Genomic DNA, 19,796 nt, shown 5'->3' on the forward strand with positions numbered 1-19,796 from the left:
AGCTCCTGTTTCCTCCCCAGTTTCTGTCAACCCAACAGTTCGAAAACTTACGTGAGTAGATGAATGGGGACTCTCACTCCGGTGGGAGGAAAAATGCTGGCGGTGCCTTGCAAAAAAGGAGTTCGGAGCAGTTGCCGGTAAGTGCGAAAAACCGCGCGCACCCGAAAAGGGTGCGAAGCAACGGAAACCCCGCCTCCTGCACTCGCCAGCTGGGCTCTGCCCTAGGAAGGAGGCTCTGGCAAACCACTTCCGAAAAACAGTTGCCTTGAAAACTGCAAGGACTCGTCCAAGCAGTCACTGCAGGGTCAGCAATGACTGAGCGCAGACAAAAAAAAAAAAAAAAACAGCAAACCACTCCTCTTCCAGAGGATTTAGTACATCAGATTACAAGAATGGCAGTCAGTTTATTGGTTGGTTTTTTAAAAAGGCCTTTTTGAATTAAAATAGGATGCGTCCTTCATGTTACACCGGAACAGGTTTGTGTTCAAAATGTGCAAGAGTAAATATTGTCCACATCTAGAGGAATTTGTACATTGTGTTGAACTTTATGTGGGGCTGCTTTTAAAATGTGTTCAGAAACTTCAGCTGGTGCACTTTATGTTGGCTAGACTATTGACTAGGGTTTTTTTTTCCCAGAGCAATAACAGTGTTTGAATTTAAACTTGCTTTCAAGGAGATCTCTGGCATAGATAATCAATGAACCTGTTTTAAAATGCAACTTTCTTCACCATTCCTGAATTGAAATTAGCTACATTTAATGCCTGCATTTGAAGAGCGTATGTAATGATCTGATTCACCCTTAGTGCTAAGCCGTAATGTGGTTTTCTTACTTCAGCTTAATGTGTTGTGTGAATTCAGTCACTGGGGTTTGTAAATCCAGACGCAAGTAGTCCCCAGGATAAGAACACCCGGGTTACAGACGATCCATATTTAAGAACGGAGCCTATTGTAGCAAAATTTGAGTTAAATACACAATGATTTGAGTTAAATACGCAGTGGTTTGAATTAATTACACAATACTACATATACCTTATTATATAATCATGCTGTTTCTGCTTACTTACAAATTTGACTTAAGGACAGACCTTGAGAACAGAACTCCTCCTTAAACTGGGGATAACCTGTACATAGTATAGCACAGTATGTGAATTCAGCCAATTTTGGCTTGTTTAACAAACTGTGGATAGAATATAAATTACAGGTTTTGACATTTTTCTGCCTCCAAATAGTGGTCAAAGTGAGCTGCAGAGGATATACACCACACACACACACAGAGGCACACACAAACACACACAGATTCGCAGGGCAGAGGTTGCCCACTCCTGGCTTAGAAAGTATAAAATTAATTTGATATATGTCACCCAGAGTCATGATTATGTGAGTTGGGCAGCTATATAAATCTTCCAAATAAATAAATAAATCCAGATAATGAAAATATCCATTATGTGAGCTGCATTTCCGTGCAGCAAAGAAATATTTGATAATTGCCCTGTTTGCTTTATTGCCTTCAAATCTCTTGGCCCCATCTGGCACTCTCCAGATGTTTTGGGACCACAGTTTGAAGAATTCCAGGGTCTTATACTGCCAGCACATCTGGTGGGTGTCAAATTAGGGATTTTTAATAATTAGGCTTTGATTACTGCCATGAGTAAGTCTTCACAAGAATTGATAACCTACAGGCAGTTGCTATGCGGTTTTTTGCACTTTTGTTACCCATTCATTCGTGTATTCCTCTGCCATAGAAAATATAGCAGCATTTCATAGAATACACAGCATTTCAGAATAGTCAATTAGCCAAGATCTAAAACAAAACCTAAACAACTTTCCAAACAATAGTAACAGGAAAGTTATTTTGTGGGAATAAGCATTGCACTAAATGTACAGCAGTTCCTACACAAGACTCTCGCTCTTTCAAACAGTGAAAGGGCCAGGCCAAGAAGGAAGGACCTCGGTCTTCATAAATCCACAGCCAGGTGTCCTATCAGTAGACGGTGCACTTGGTGAGAATGGACATGGAGGCAGCGTGGGAAGGCTCCTCTTAATAAAAAAAGATAGAGCAGAGAAGCAGAAAGGGCAAATTATTCTAAATGAGATTCAAGTCTAGGAACAAAATTATTGAACTATGTCTCCCAGAGGCATAACAGATAGTTCCCATTCACTTGGTCCTCTTTCCATTTAATCTGCTCTTCGAGGGATATGTGGTTTGCATACAAGAACGTTGTTAGAAGAATAGCCTCCTATTTATTAACATGCTTCTGAGTTCATGGAAGGTTGTCTTCTGCCCAGTTCCTGGTGAGCTGAAAGAGTGAATCTTTCAATCTACCCCTTTTTCCATCCATCGCGTGAGCACAGATAGTATATATATTTCGCTTCTAGACAAATAATGACAACAACAACAGTAATATATTAAACTTGTATGCTGCCCAACTCTCAGTGACTCTGCGTGGCTGACAACAATCAAATAAATTATAATAAAATCAATAAAAGATAAAGATAAAAGATGGCAAGTGTAATGAAGTGAGGGGTCTCACTCTCTCAATCATGTAGACTGGGTTTGTTTTTTTACTGTGTTAATTAATCCCTGTGGCCTACGTTACTTGATTAATGTAATGTAGAATTGTTCTTTTACAGTGGTTGGTCTAGAAAAATGTTACTAAAACTGTAAAGTCTTAATATATAATACTGAGGTCTTCTTTAGAAAAAAAAAGAATGCCATGATTAGGTTGCTAGAATGTACTGGAAAGGATTCAGGTCTAACGTTGTTACTGGAGGTGAACTATGGAATGTCCAGACAGTTGATCTCATTTCTGCAGTCAATACTGATAAGGATATTCTGACATAGGGGTGATGATGTTATCTATAGACCAGGATGATCCTCAGAACACAACTGGAATCTTCTAACCAAAGGATTCTTCTTCTTTCTTGCTCTTGTAATGGAAGAAGTAAGGAGTCTCAAAATTTAATCATCTAATCTAATCTAATCCTAATCTAATCTTTACTGCATTATCATTTCAAATATGCTTGAGTATCGTTTAATTGCCCTTATTTTCGGATTTCTGCCTTTAAAAATCCCCAGGTTGATAGAAAATCTCCAGGTTGAGATCTATTTACAAATCTCCAGGTTGAGATCACTTACAAAATGTAACAATTTGGCTAGTGCAAGTCACTTGCACTGCCTTTTTCCATAGCTGAATTTTCTCCCCAGGATCCCTAGAAATTAAATCTCTGAGGGAAGGGTAGATGCATTTCATATGTCCGTGCAAATACATATTTGCAGATAATCACGACCTGCACATTCTGCTTCCTGAGGTATATTATAAACTATCAATAACATTACATAGGACAGGTCTGTGTGTTTTCAAGTATGTTATCTTGCTTAATCATCATATTGATTCTGAAATAGCTGAACATTTGGCTCTTTTCAAGCTAAACCACTGCAACACAAAAGAAGCTGTAGCAGTCTTGGGGAAGAGCATTGTTTGATATATGCCACCTCCGTAAGGCAGCTTTTTCTGTAGTTTTTTTTTTTTAAAAAAAATAGCATTGAATGCTGCATCTGGTTGTTAATGATACAGTTTCCCTTTTCCCTCAAGTACAAATTGTTTTTTGTGAGACGCCTGCATCTGCTCACCACATTTCAAAAAGGATATAGTAAAGCTGAACAAGGGCCAAAGAAGGCAACCGAAATGTACAGAGAATTCAAACACATTCTTTGAGAGAAGAAGCTAGTAAGTTGGAGATACTTTAGTGTGGAAAAATGGCAACGAGGGGCAGGGAATATGATTGATGAGTTTAAAATCATGCATGACATAGAGAAGGTAGACAGAATGTTTTTCTGCCTGTCAAGACACTAGGACCAGGGGTCATCCAGTGAAGCTGGAAGGGGCTTTAGAGTGGTAGGAAATCTTCCAAATTCCTTATGAGGCAGTACTGTTGCATGGTGAAATTTCTTCTAAGTTATCGCCATCATCCCCCTTTTCAATCTAGGTAACTGGATTTATTTTGTCATTGGTCGTTTTGTTATTTTAAATAAGAAAGCAGCCGTTCCAAGGTAAAACTGATAAAATAGTATCAATAAAGATTATGACTTTATTAGGATACTGGAAAAAATGTGAAAAGAAAGGGCATTGTACCCATTGCGGCTGTGTTTATACAAGTTCAGTAAGGTAAAGACCTAGCAGATGCATTCTTACAACATGAAAAGTTTGGTTAGTTTAAAATTCTTAATTTACACGCCTGATGCATTTCTTTCCTTGGTGCTAATGACAACTCTTAGGGCCGTGCAAATGTTGCTTAGGGTTTTGTGTGCGTGTGCATGGCTGAAGAATTATGCAAACCCAGTTCGTCAACCAGCTTAAGCATGTTGATGCTTAACTAGATGGAGTATGTGTGAAGGCAGCCATAGGGATGCTAGAGCTGTGTGAATCATTTTGGGGAATGGTTCGTTGCGTTGGTGGTTCACCACAGCCATTTTGAAGACCTCCTTCTGTTGTCTGAACATGTGTTTATGCATAAAAAGTACTTGCATCAAGTGGCAAGAGCTTTGCTATGGTGACAGTCCCAGCAGAACTGTCAGCTGTGCATGTACACATGTGCTCAGGTAACAAGGAGAGGGCTTCAGAGTTGCCGTGCTGAAGCATTGAGAGGGTGTAACACCTTGTTATTTCCTGCAGCTAGTTTGGAGGGGCATCTTGCTCCCTTTCCCAAGTGCCTCTCAGAATGGTTCACACAACCCCAGAAGGTGTCCTTAAGCTTTGGGAAGAGAAGACTACTAGGGGTGCAAATTAAGATTTTAAATTTTTGCTTTCTGGATTTTTGCAGCTAACTGGGAAGGCCACTGCTTTGTTTGTTTACTTTTTGTGCAAAACCACAGTGCAGTTTACAATTGCAGCAAATTACAGGTGTGTCACTGTAATTTGTGAGAGTAAAAAAAACCCTCAGAGACTGGTAGACTTCATGATGTTCTCCATGTTACCTGATCTCACAAAGCTGTGCATAAACCAACAGTTGGAAAAGATTGATGGTAAGTTGCCAAGCAGCCCCACTCTGAAAGGTGCCCGGCATCAGCAATTTCCGTCAGCAGCCAAGGTGTGAGAATGTGGCTTCCTTTTGAACTTCTTCCTCTTTCAACTCATCAGAAAAATAATCTTGAGTCCTTCTCATTTCTCTGTAATTCGTTAAATGGCATTGGAATACATCAGAGCCTTACGCAGGTAGCCCTTGGATTACGACCACTCATTCAGTGACAGTTCAAAGTTACGGTGGCACTGAATGAGGGGGATTTACAACCAGTCCATAAAGTTGTGCCTGCCTGCAGCATCTACCCGCCCACCTGCAGCACCCGGGCACCTGCCCACGCTCTGTAGCACCTGCCCACAGCACCCACCCACCCACCCGCCTGTACTCCATAGCGCCTGCCTGTGGCACCTGCCCGCCCACCTCATCCACACAACTGCCTGCGGCACCCGCTTGGCCACCCATAGTTCTCACCTGCCGGCCTGCTTGCCAGGGTCTCCTGCTTCTTCCCGCTTAACAGTCCATGCAGTTCTGGGCTTACAATGCCAATTGGGACTGCCGGGATTGCTGTTGCTAAGTGATGTGATCGCGTGATGTTGTGCTTTACAACTGCATCGCTTAGCGATGGAAATTCCAGTCCCAATTGCCGTTGGGGACTGCCTGTGTTTCAGAAGGTTAGCATGCTTGCAGCAGAAACTGATAAAATAGAGGGATGGGAAATGTGGGATTGGAGAAAGAAAAGTGCTTTTTTACACAGTCCACAGTGAATCTATAGAATGCATTGCTACAAGATGTAGAGAGAGATGCAGATGGAAAGACAGATTAAATGCATTGATGAAGGATAAAATTATGAAGGGCTTCTAGTCATTATAGTTATCTATAATCGTCTAGTAGCCAAAGCCTAATGGCTGTTAATATTAATTGCTGGTGAACATGATTGGGAAGATGCTATTATCTTCATGCCCTAGAAGTCTCAGAAGCATCTGGATGACTGTTGTAGGACATAGGATAAATCTTTTTATTAGGTAATTTTAACATTTATATATAAGGAATAAGTGTACCTGTCAAATAATGTGTATCATTCCCATGGAATCCCTTTGCTATGGAAAAGTAGTAACTCATGTACTGTATGTCAAGCCTTTTGTGGGGTGAAAGGACAACAATTTAAGCATCTGGTTTAGGATAATGAACATCAAAATATAGAGAGCAGGGCTAGCTTGGATTCACATGGTATATAAACGGCAGTGGTGAATTAGGTCTGATTCAGCATAGTTTTTATGTTCTTGTACACTTTGTAGCAAAGTAGATTAGTTCTTTATTCCACTGAGGAGTATCAGTTCTCCATGTGTCTGTTTCTGTGCATGTGCACATTTGAGGTTGACAATTTTTTGATAAAGTTAGATCCTTACGGGTGGCCTTGAAAGTCTGCAAGATGTTTAAAAGAAATACACTAAGTAAAAAAATTGGTTGTTTCTGGATTGTTCTGTTGGCTAAGTAGATCTTAATCATTGGATTAGTTCAGTAAATTATGGGTAGAACTTCCCAATTATGCCAGTCATGTATTTCCACACATGAACCATCCTGGAATATGAAAACTTGGGTTGAATGCTGAGAACTTGGGTTTGAGAGAGGAAAGACTGTTTTCTGGCGTCATGAAAAAGAGGCGGTTGAGAAGGGCTGCAGGTCAGGGGCACAAGTAGAAGGTCCAGATTATAATGTAGAGAATTTCTTACCCAGGTTTTCTTACTGGCAGCAACTCTTTAGGTTCACAAGCAGAGGATGTTCATGACCCTAACAAACAATTAGACATTTATCCTGGGTAGTTTCCAAGAATATATAATGCTTAGATAAAACCATAATCACATTCTTAAACGTAAGGAACTCTGACCAGCCTGTTTGAAAAGGTAAATTGAGAGTGCTCTCTGCTCTCCTGAGTTGTACTACAGGTGTGGTGTGGGGATCGCCTCAGCTCCAGTCAGTTCCATAATACCATAATGTATCTTGATCTTTGATATGCAAACTTTATTTACATCCTTTCTCCTCAGCTTAGTCGGAGTATGTTTCATTGAAAAGGGGCATTTAGGTTAGCTTGTTTCTAAGGCCTCTGAAGAAATCTTTGTCTACCTGCGGTTAAATGCAAGCAGTTTTGCAAGTCCATCTTACTCTCCAGATTGGATGTGACAAGATTTCTTATGATTTGATGATTGGTATTTTCTTGGGTTTTCTGTTATGAAATGTTTACCAATCATAACTGAACAGCTTGAAATGAATGGGTTTCTTGCAGTGGGAACATTCCTAGTTTCTGTAGCCTGACGTCTTCACTTAACATACCACAGTAATCTACTGTTCATTTTGCAGATATGGTAGCTGATTCTGGTCATATGGCATTAGCAGCTGTATATGGCCCTGGGGATTTACAAAAGAACCAAAGAGCATTGAGTTTTAACAGTGGTGCTTGTGTGCTTAAATGAGCAAACATGCTTTATTTTAGCATCTGGCGTTAAGAGTTTCCTTGTAAGATTCCTGCAAATAAGGAAATATAGTAGATGTCTAGGTTGATTAAACCCAGATATTGTGGTTTGTAAATCTTGATTATAGCTTTGCATATTGCTGAAACACAGTTAGTTGTGGTTTATTCAATAAGCTATGATGAACAAATATATGTGTACCATGCCAGTGTTTTGCTTTCTGTTATAATAGGTTCATAAGGGAAGTTTTTAGTCAAGCACAGAAAAATGGATCTTAGTGTTGTTCTGAATTTGATTTACTGGATTTGAATGGATTTATTACAGCACATTTTGTGCTATGAAATAAGTGGCAAGGTACTTGTTAAGTTTTCTGTTTGGGAAAAAGTTCTATGTTATTGGTGGTGGCCAAGCGCCACACTCAACATTCTTGGGCTTGAAATAGTATTGAAGTCTGGAAAATGGAAGGCTAGATTTTGAAGAGCAAGTTTGAAGGGTGGTAGCTCTTAGCTGATCTTGGCTGATTTTGGAAAAGGTAAGCAGGATTGGACCCAGTTAGGGTTTTGAGTTTTAAGGTTTCCACAGGTGAAGAAGTCTGGGAGTGTTAATATACAAGAGCATGTAATGTAGCAATGGGTGACTCACCTAACTGCACAAGCTGCAGATCTATGTAGGGAATTCAACAGGAGGCTTATTCAATTAACAGGTATACATAAAGCAGCTAGATTAGTGTAGTTTTCCAAATTGGTGCTGGGCTGTAAACCCAGACTCTGTGGGAACTGGACTTTTTCAACCTTTCTACTTGGGTTGGTACATTTGGAGAGTGACTAAAATCACCTTCTAAATTGGAGCGTTTTAAAACATTGTTTAACCTAATAAATAACATAAATTTAATTATGAATCAGGCAAACGATTTGCACTGACACTTTGCCTAAATGATGTATTGATGCTAATTTGTTTGGGATGGTTTTTAAAGGTTTATAAGCTCCTAGGATTGTATATATTCACATATCTTTATTGAGAGCCTTTTTAGAATGATGCAATTAAAAACTTTCCAAACTAAAATCTGTTTCTTTTAAACCCAGTCCATCTGAGAGGGTGAGTTCCTCAGGGGTTTTTTGCACTATCTGATGTGAAAATAGGAGCTTAACAATGCTTGCAAATCTGGGCCACCGAAAGAGAAGCCTGCAAACTGAGTATTCATGCTGATGGTAGATGAGATCCAAAAACTATATTAGACCTATCTGGATGACAATTTTCCTTAATTGCTCCTTTTAATTATGGAGTATTTGATCAGTTGGAGCTTGAGGAAGAAGTCCATTATGAAACAGTAAAGGGTGTGAGACAGAATCAGTGGGAATATTCCTGGCTATTTCCCAGAATGTAATTATTGATCTCCTCTCAAGACAATGTTGTTTTAATATCTGGATGGTTAGTACAATGTTCCTTGGTGCCCTCTGGATTTGTGGCACTGGAGCTGTCATCATTCTTCACCCTCATGGCTATTAGCATGCCAGATATTTGCTGACCGAACTTCTAAAGATGTTTATATATTTAACCACTACAGCAGTTGCCCAGAGCCCAAACCTCTTGATGCTGAGCGTTTACATGCCTTAAGATCATAAGCTATGTGGTTCTTCCTTATTTAATTCCAAGAATGTTAGAAATTGGGCCTTTGTGCTGCCCAACACTATGTTTTCCTCCCTCATGAAACTGGTTCACCCATCAAGTGGTGACTTTATCCCTCAATTAAGTTTATTACCATCAATAAACTTTCTTATCAGCCGGTATCAACAAGTATATAGGGACATATTACATATGCCTATGTTAGTGCAGACCCGTGTGTGTGGTTAGTGGCGGCATCTAGCCAAGTTTCCTGATAGCTGAAGCTAAGTAGCATAAGTCATAGTACTTTGATGGAAGACCAGTTTGGAATTCCTGGTCTGTTGGCTAAACTGGAAAATCAAAAACATCCTGGATTCTAGAAGAAGGCAGTAGTAAATCATTTCTGGATTATTGCTAAGAAAATACAAGAATATTGGCTTATTTACACATACCTTTGCCATACCATACCATACCATACATTGCCATACCATACCATACATTGAAATTTGCATAGAGACTTGTCTCTCCCTATTAATAGCATGATTTTGGAGAGAGTTTAGAACTTGGACAAGCAAAGACAATTTTGTGACTGCTTTTATGGCCACTGCTTCTTTTTGGGCAACGTATAAATAATCTGAGTGCAATATGTGACTGAGAATTGGTGATAGATGAAGTAGATTTTTATCATGGGAATATCAAATGTCACAAAAAACATTCTGCAATGTTAGATTGAAATGATGGAGATAAATGTGTAAATGAACTTTTCCAGCATCTGTCAAATGGAACATTTGTTACTTTTTAGAAAATGCATTTTGCCAGATAATTAATGAAAGGTAATAAGATGGTATTTCTTGTTTTCCTTTTAGATCTGAGAAAGAACCCTCCCTTCTTTTTTTGACAAAAGCATGGATTACATTCTTTATTTAATCATTTGTGTAATATGTTTTGAACTCAGAGGAGACAAAGAAGAATTTACTTTCTTGCATGCAGAGACTCTTGTGGAAAATGGGAGTGGAGGAAGGATGAGGAAGAAAAACATTCAGTTTAGGAGACATAAAAATGGCAGAAAGAGTTTCTGCTTCATTGTCCAATGCAACATTTCTCAACCTTGGCAACTTGAAGATGTGTGGACTTCATGGCTGGCTGGGGAATTCTGGGAGTTGAAGTCCACACATCTTCAAGTTGCCAAGGTTGAGAAACACTGGTCCAATCTATAACCAAAGCAATTTACCAAAACATGGCATGGATCCAAAAAGCCCAGGAGGGTTTCCTGCTATCTGTCAGTTTCACACAGAAGGCAAGAACTTCTGAAAAGCTGTCAAGATGTCTTTAAAAAAAAAGCATTCTGTCCTCAATTCTAGCTTTAGCAATACTAGCTGCATTACTTTTAGCTGTTTGCAGCTGTGTGTGTTAAGAAAATGCCTCTTGCTCTTTAAACTAACGGGTGTTCTCTAGGAGTACATTATGGACAGCTGACTGTAGATTAACTTAGAGATTTTTGTTACTGTCTTTTAAAAGCCTCTGAGGATGCACTATTATGAGAATCCCATGGACAAATTTTGGGATTTGGACAGTTTCTAAATAATTCTGCTTCTTGGTTTTGCCTGCTGGAGCAAAAGGAGAGACCTACAAAGCCAAGTGGAAGAGGCAAATAAATGTCTGATGGGTTGTAAGAGCAACTGAGGTGTTAAAAGTGTTTGTAGTGAACAGTGTGCATCAAAGTCATTTGTTCTTCTGCTGGTTGTGTCCTGCTTGAATTCCCCAAATATGGTACTGAGGAATTGCTTCCTGGGGTTGTTATATTTATGCTATATTTATTTGAATGTTGAAGCATATTGCACTTTCCAGATCATGCAGTTTTTAGTGTGAGAGTAGAGAGCACTTTTCCTTGTTTGTTAGTGAAAGCCCCAGTGTTGTTCTTGCAACCATATTACAGAAATATTGCTTTTCCCAGGGTTGCATGTACTGTAGGGTTGAATCTGGGGGAACTGTGATTTCAGTTTGTGTTCCAGTGGGTGGAGGTGGGAACAGAGTAAAGTGGTTAGAAGATATGTGGATTTTGTGAACCAGCATAGTAGTTTTGGAGGAGAGCTGTGGTAGTCTAAGGTTGCAAAAAAAAAATACTAATGGCCTACTTTCATTTGCTCTGACCTTTGTTGGTTTATTATATTCTATTTTCTTTGCAAGACTCTTCTTGGGCTTGATTAAATTGAATATTAATCTTTGAAGTCCTCTGTATCAAAGTCTGTATTTGAATCCAACATTTTTTAGCTTTCTTACATGTCCACCAAGCATGGTAAAATGGGGGCCTGCAGTTAACATTTTTGGAGGAACCTTTGGGCTGCATTGGACAGAGTAACCATAAGCAAAGTGGCAAAGTCAGGCTTTTCAGATGTTTTAACCTATAGTTTAGGGCAGTGTTTTTCAAATTTGGCAACTTTGAAATGTGTGGACTTCAACTCCCAGAAGTGCTGGCAGGGGAATTCTGGGAGTTGAAATCCACAGTTGCCAAGTTTGAAGAACACAGGCTTAGGAGTATATTTGGAGGTTTTTGTTTTTGTTTTTTTAAAAGAATATACACACACACACACACATGCATATGCTATTTTAAGGCTTGTGCCAAAGAAAACAGTATGATCAGTTTCTGCAGTCAGAACTCATGGGACTCTAAGGGCTGTAACAGAGAAGCTTGGGGCCTGAATGGGGGCCTGAGGCTAAAGATTATTCATCTTTGGGGTTAATATATAGTTTTTGCCCCTGGTGTAAGATATTCCAGGATCCAATCCAAACAGTGCTAATAACTCCTTTGAAATGGTGGTTTTTGTTGATGGAAATGCCTATGATGTAAATGCAGAGCATTTTAAGATCAGTCCTTGAGAATTTATTACATTCCACCTTCCAGCTTTGATATCTGGAAGGAGGTCTGGCCATTGCCTATGAGAGTATATCATAGTGGTAGACCAGTGGCTTGGTTCATATCCTTTCATGAACTGGTCCTTCTTTGTCCACCAATTGCTTTGTTTGTTTGCCTGGCTGTGTGTGTTACATCATATACATACCCACAGCATGTACAGAGCAATGTGTTGAGTTGAACTGAAACAACTTTCCACTAAAAAAAAAATGTCGGTGTTCAAGGTGATTAACAATAAGAATAAAATACAGAACAAATTAAGAAAAACAAGGAAACATTGGAAGGAAATAAATACAAAAGAAAACCCCATTTTCTTTTTCTACTTGTAGAAAAAAGGCTCTAGTGTGTACATGTATAAGGCGGCAGCGCTTTCAACGCAAAATCAATCTGAGTTTGTTGAACTGCTTTAATGATTGGAGTAGAGGTGCTTTGTCTGAAGCACCTCTCTCAGAGGATTTGCAGAACCCTAGTACCAGGCAGTAACTTTCAATTGAGCTTTCTTGAAAGGAATCTTTTTTCACAATTATTTAGGAAGCTCTGTAAATCTGCAACCATTGCTTTTTCCAGGGGGCTCAGGAATACCATGTTGGCTGGCAGAGGGCTATTGAGGACATTTTTGTTGACTCAAACAGATTGAGAATAGATTGTTTTTCAGAGGTTGATTGGTGAGAAGGGGTGAGCAACCTAACTGGCACTCCATTTGGAAACTGCAGGTATAAAGATCCCTTTGGAAGAATACATACAGTGAGATAACTTTCCTTGGCACCAAAGCAGATGATAAGGGTGTTTACCAAAGTAGGAAGAAGTGGGTGGATTTAGCATGCTACGTAGGTGGGTGTGTTTGGGAATCAGAAAAAATGTTTGATATTATAAATGTGTTCATTTATTTATGTGCACTTGTGCAGTGTTGAGCATATTAATTTATTGGAGTGCATGTAGGGGAAGATTTCAGGCTGCTCCTCTTTAATTCAATAATAACAATTTCTCATTTGGATAATACCTGCAGTTTTTGGCACTGTATTTAGTTCAGGATTCAGTCTCTTCTCTGTATACAGGAGCCTCTTTGAATTATTATTTAATGAACCACTTGGCGAACAAATTGGCTTTTTTGAGTCTCCTAATGAAATCTTGCTTCATGGTCACAGGTGCCTGTGCTTTAGTTCCACTGTTGAGGTTCTAATGCAGAGGACAAGGCCATGGTAATGGCAGGATGTCTCCTAAAACCCTTTCTGTAAAATTGCTTTTACTGCTCAATTCTGAATTATCAAATCATCAAAAGAAAAGATCATAACTATGTTGATTCATGAGGGAAAAAACCATTTTTTTTAACTTACACCATGTGTGCAAAAGTACTCCAGAACTTGTGAGACAAGAAGTCACAAAGAGAAAAGCCCACAATGAGGCCAGGTGATTCAGCCATGAGTCTCTAGCTCAAGTCATTCTTGAGATGGTGAATGTAGATAGTGTCCAGTAAATGTTACTGATGTCAGCTTACATTTAAGGGCAAAGGAAATGGTTGATTTCTCCAACTCTAGAAATACAAAGATCATTAGTTCTCTAATCTCATGTGCCATGAGAAGTGCTCAGAGGCTTTGAACACCTAGCAGTCATTCACAGACAAAGATATGGGCAAGTATGAGATGCCTAGAGAGATAGCACATAGAAGAAGGTCAAGACTTGTTCTCTGTCAACCCAGAAAGAACAGAATAATGGATTGAAGTTACAGGAAGGCAGATTGTGATTGAATGTTAGGAAGAAACTAAGTTTGACAATTGTACCAGTCAGAAAGGTGATGGGCTCCCAGTGGATGTGTTAATTGGATGTGTCAGGCAAAGAGTAGACAGCTTCTGTTGGGGATGCTTTAATTTAGATTCCTGTTCTCAGTTTTGCCCTTTTTCAATGTAATTATGGCCTGGCCCCACAAAAGCTGGAAATGAACTGGGCCTCTCTCAATTTCTGAGTGGGTTGGGACTTTTGGACACAATAATAGCTAGAACCCTCATAAGGAATCAGTCATAACAGATAGCAACATCCAGTCAAGACCAAAATGCTTTCTGGAAGAACTCCATCTTTGCCACCTTCTGAAAGCAATCAGCAGCGGACCAGGTCTGATTTCTGAGGGGAGGTTTATCTGTAATATTGGAGCTTTTATGGAGAAACAGTGCCTCTTGATCTCAGTTATCCCCACATCACAAAAGTGAGGGATTACCAGTGGGTAATCAGGTGGGTTGTTTCCAATTGAAGAAGATTGTCTTGCAACTAGCTAGGCATGAGTTGTTGAAGGGTTTATAGACATATACCTCAAAATCTCTTGACAACTACGTGACTCACAACAGAAATGGAATATGCTCCTGGTGACAAGTGCCAGTTAATATACAAGCTATTGCATTTTGGACCTTTGCAATCTCCAAGTGGTCCTGAGAGGTAGTCTCAGGTAGAACACATTGGGATAGTCGAATTGAGTAGTGATGAAGGTCTGAGATATCATGTGATATTTATTTATTTATTTATTCATACATACATACTTACATCATATTTATATGGCCACTCATCTCACTTTTTCAAGCAACTCTAGGCGGCTTACAATGTTATTTATATACTAACAATTACATAAACTAAACTTGGCCAGCAGTGGTTGTAGGGGAGCCAGATCATCCGGGCTTTCTTCCTCCGCCGGACTTCCGTTGATTGTGTTGCATCTTCCACTGCTGTTGATATATTGATCCTTATATATTGATATATCTGTAGATAGATAGATAGACAGACAGATAGATACTGATATGTTGATCCTTTGTTAGAAAATTACTTCTAGAAGGGTTTTGTATATTTTCAGGGTGCTAGTTTAAAAAGAAAATGTGATAACCCCTAGTTAAGAAGTTTAAGCATCAGCTTAGACGCTGAGTGGCTTTATTGTATTGTCCCATTGGCTGTGAATCTATAGTCTGACACAGCAAAGATATTTAGCCATTGAACATTGCTGTAGATAGAAAGAAAATTTGGGCCTTGGCAGCCAACAGTTTTGGCCAGCCACTTTGAGCAGGCAGATGGTGAAGCAGAATCACTTGATATGAACAATAAGAACTTTGAATTGTTTCAACATGTTAAGTGTCACTTGAAAAAACAATTATATGTGGTTCTAGATTTACATGGAATGCTAAAATGGGATCCTGTTGAGAAAACAGACATTATTAGTTATAGTAGTTAAGCTAGTTCTCATCCTGTATGGCTAGATTTGGAGTACCGGAAATGTTGGAGTGGTGTTCTGGTCGCACTGTAGGAGAGTCACATGGATAAGCAAAAAGGATGGGCAACAGGAAGAAGGGCCAATGATGATGTACTAGCAATATATGAAGTAAGCATCTTGTTGATCAACAGGTAAAAAACAAGGGCCCTGTTGACAGAAGGGGGAAGATGATAGAGATCAAAACCTACAGCTGGGTATCTGTGTGTGTGTGCACATGCATCTGGATATAGATTTCCCCAATTCTGCCATACAATACATGCGCACACACGCACACACAGAATTTTGTTGATGTAATAAGGATAATGCTTCTTTAAAACATATGTTTCTACAGTGTCCTATACCTACCAAGTTTTGGGAGAAAGTAGTGGACTATATAAATATGATTGTGTGACAAAAGCTAAAATTTTCAGAGGATAAATTCTTTTGAACTATATACCTAGTACATGGAACTTGACAACCAGACAACATAAATGGATTCTCCATGCTCTTACTATGGCCAAAAGACTGATATTGCAGCATTGGGAAGGTAAATGTATGGCCTAATTTATTCAATGGATTGAAGACCTGATTGCACTTGCTACTTACAAGCGGACTGCCTATAGATGAAGACTTTGTAAGGACAAGTATAATGAAATAAGGGACCCATTTATACAAAAATACAGCAGGTTAAAATACACGCACACACACCTGGATATAAAAGCCTCCTTGTCTCCATAGAAATTGCAGATACTTAGCTTTCTGTAGGTGAGAATGGAGGTTCAGGAGATGAGAGGTGGAAGTTTTGAAAAACCTGCAGAACTGTGCAAGGAGAGTCACTGCAAACAATTTGATGATGCGGAGGCTGGCTACTCACCTTTTTCATTTCCAATATTGCCTGTTGTGTGCTTCTGCTTGTGCTGTCCTGTGCCATTGCTGTTTCATATTTCACCTCTTGAAGCCTTCTGGGAAAGGAAGAAATAAATAAAGGTTTTAGAAAGAAAAAGTAATAGCAGGCCCTCCAGTGCGTGTCTGACAGACAAGATTTATAGGGATGGGTGGTGGTGAACGGAATATTTTGTTAAATGGAAACATAATGCATTTGTATTAGCAGCAAAAGTCCCAAGGTTCATTATCTATAGAAGTGATTATATTTGACTTGAGATTATACAGTGTTTATCTTGCATCAGATCCCCATTTAAGCTTATCCTGAATAATTTAAAGGTTCCATTAAATGATTTCTCATGTTTTGATTTCAAAATGTCAGAAAGCATTTTTTAAGTTATTCCAGTTCCCTCTCGCTTTCTTCTGTGTCTAATTTTGTTCTTCCTCCCTTCCTAGTAATTTGAGTTTGTAACATTAAGCAATTTGTATCTGACATCTTTTGAGTCACTCACAACAACTGTGATCAGACCCAGTTGGCGTCTTATCATTCAAAAGCCTCCATCATCGTCCGTTTAATTGGGTGTGTTTTTGGAGGATCTCTCCAAAGTAGAAGTATTGCTATATTCATTGGTAAACCATTAAGAGTTCTTACTTTTACTTTTATGGGGGGCTAGTTTATTGTAACCCGTTCACTTTAATGAAGAATGCTTCTTCCAATATCCTTTACCTTTCGTTTAATACCCCATCAGAATATAGATTAAGAAGATTCTCTCCTTCCATCTCTTTTTAGTGCCTGTGGTGGGAGAAAGGATTCTAATCTGCATTGTATCAAAATGTGCACAAATATGGAGTGTATATGGAGCATAAAAATGACTGGGTGCATCCTGTGAATGAGTGGAATTAAAGGGTGTGTGAAGAGCCATATCTTCCTCCTTTACTAAACTTATCTGAAGCACAAGCTATCAGTATTGTTTTTATACTGGATAGGGGAGAATTTCCAGGTTTCTGAAAAATCTTTGTTCTTCCATTAAAAGCTGGGTTAGTAGAAGCAGATTCAAGAGCTAGGCTTGAATGAAAACCGAGCTCACATCCCCCTTTTTCTTTTTCAGATTTGTTAATAACTAGCATTCTTTTCTAGTTACCATGGCTTTGCTGATGCTGGTGCCAACAGCACAGAGAAATGCAATTCACTGAATTGACATAAGCTGCTCTCCTACTCAGACACTGTGGTTGAGGAACAGGAGTAGGAGATACTGAGAAGAGATAGTATGCAATGCAGAATGGTTGAATGAGAGCAATGTTCAGTTTGCAGAAAGTGGGGAACCCTGAGAGAAATTGTTCAAATTCAGAGTATACTCTGGTTCCATTCCTGGGAATGAGAGCATCCTTAATACACCCCTGCCAGGTAAATTAAGAACCAAAGGTCAGCGAGCAAAAATGCTGGGTTAGTTGGACCAATGGTTGGATGAAAGGTAGCTTGCTCCAGAATGAAATATTGGGTTGCTGGTTCTAAATGTGCATCAGATCCAAGTAAAATGGACAGCTGTAATGACATGTCAAAAAGCAAATGCTTGTACGCAAGAAGCTACTGCTGATACAGAATTTTGATCACCACCACCACCACTAAAAACCCGGAAATGATGTATTTCTGTTATTCCTGATATCCTAGACCAGTATTTCTCAACCTTGGCAACTTTAAGATGTTGACTGGGGAATTCTGGGAGTTGAAATCTACAAATCTTAAAGTTGCCAAGGTTGAGAAACGCTGTCCTAGACCAGTGGTGCAGAACAGTGATGAAATGCAGGATCCTGGAGAGTTACGTGATCAGTGCTATTCTTTGGCTGGATTTATACAGCCCATGAAGCATGGATTGTTTAATCATGGTTTGTTGATCAAGTCTGGGTTCATATATAACACAATGGCTTACAAACCAAAATGGCTGGCTTTGCACATCATGCTATGCCAGGAAAAAACGCAAATCACATTATGATATGGAACTCGGCTGTGGTTTAATCCATAAACTCTGGATATCACAATTATGTGAACCAGGCCTAGGCTGGATTTTGACAAGGGTAATTTGATTTCCTTACCAAGTGTGAAGCTGCCTGGGATGTGTCACAAGCTTTCTGTTGGATGTGGCAGTGAATAAAGCGCTCGCCCAGTTAGATTCAGGCTGCCTTACTGGCAGTGATTTGGGGATACCTACCTGGAAGGTGCCAATTTGGGGAAGGCCTAGACCAGTGTTTCTCAGCCTTGGCAACTTTAAGACATCTGGTCTTCAGCTCCCAAAATTCCCCAGCCAGCTTCCCAATCCATTGCTTAACTCCATACTAGGCATGTGCAAAACATTACTTCTGAAAAATGGATGGATCATTCCTGGAATGGCCAGGTTGGTGTGGTTTGGAGGAAAATAGAACCTTCTGGAATTCCCTGTCTCTGGAATGGACTGTTTTGTAAATGCCTGCCCTGTGGTTTTGAGGTAGATAGGTAGATAGGGAGGGAGGTGTGTGTGTGTGTGTGTGTGTGTGTATATAGACACACACAAATGCACAAATAAAAAATCTTTTCTGTTTTTCTCCCATTTCCCAATGCTGGTTCTTCTTGTTAGCTCTCTGGGTCAACAAAACTGGCTCAGTTTGGCACTTACAGCTGTAAATTAGAGTCCATGTAGAATGACTCTTAGCAACAGCCTCCTGTTGCGGTTCCATATTTTATAAATAAAGTGATTAGAAATCCTGAATCCTGGTGGCATTTAAGCCAATCCTTTTTTCAGCCTCATTTTCAAAAACTTGGTTGCTTGGGAAAAAAAGAGGGGGTACTAGAATGCTTTTTCTTATGTTTTTTTCTTTTTCTTTTGCCTTTATTATTTTTATAATAATCATATTTTCACTTCAACCTTCATTTTATTGCAAAGCATATTTTATATATTCTTTTCCCTTTCCTTTGTTTTTGCTTTTGGGTTGTTTTACCTAATTCATTAAAAAAATAAAACTTTCAAAAACTGTTGCTTAGGGCAAACAATTCTCTGGCTCTTGGTTTTAATGATGGACATACATGAAAATATTTGTTGGCTGCAGTGGCCTTTTAAAAACAAGTTTTCTAAATGTTGCTTTACGCAGCTAAATAAACTGCAGCCTGACAATAACTGCTTTATTATTTTTATTATTTACCTTGCACCTATTTTCTCTCTCCCCCTCTCTGAAAATGGGAACTTGCTGCTATAATGGAAAAACATGCTTTTTAGGTACTAGAAACATTTCGTTTAATTGCCCATTTTCAATGATGTGCTTTTGTCTTCCTTGCCCTGGCCCATCTTCAGATGGGACTCATAAGATCTTTATGCCAAAGTGTTTCAACCATCCTCATCTTGAGAAAGCTTCTTCGCCCTCTAAACTGGTGTGAAAAGCCGTGTTTAAGATACTGGTTTGGGTATTGTTGCTGTGCTATTAGCTGGCCCTGTCTTCTACACATTACCAAGGCAATCATATTTTTTCCCACAGAATTGCCCTCCTAAAATCACCCAGCCAACTTAGCCAATTTGAGATGAGCAGGGCCAAAATGGAGACCCCAGACAGTGTTCTGGAAACAGACTTCTTTGTTTTTGAACTTTACATTGCAGTTTCATCTGGAAAAGAGACTGGGATCCTGTTGTGAACTTGATAAACTTTGAAGTGTGTCTGTGAATATTTAGCT

At 39.3% G+C, this 19,796-nt stretch overlaps 1 protein-coding gene across 12 annotated transcripts in view; it reads left to right on the forward strand.

The window, feature by feature from the left end:
• Nucleotides 1-19,796, forward strand: part of TNIK (TRAF2 and NCK interacting kinase) — a 298,380-nt gene that overhangs the window by 28,075 nt on the left and 250,509 nt on the right. The window lies entirely within an intron of this gene.

Source organism: Python bivittatus, unplaced genomic scaffold, assembly GCF_059951505.1.
Source record: "Python bivittatus isolate LINGU-HERP-01145 unplaced genomic scaffold, Pbiv_v1 ctg000980_np1212, whole genome shotgun sequence".
Classification (NCBI taxonomy): Eukaryota; Metazoa; Chordata; class Lepidosauria; order Squamata; family Pythonidae; genus Python; species Python bivittatus.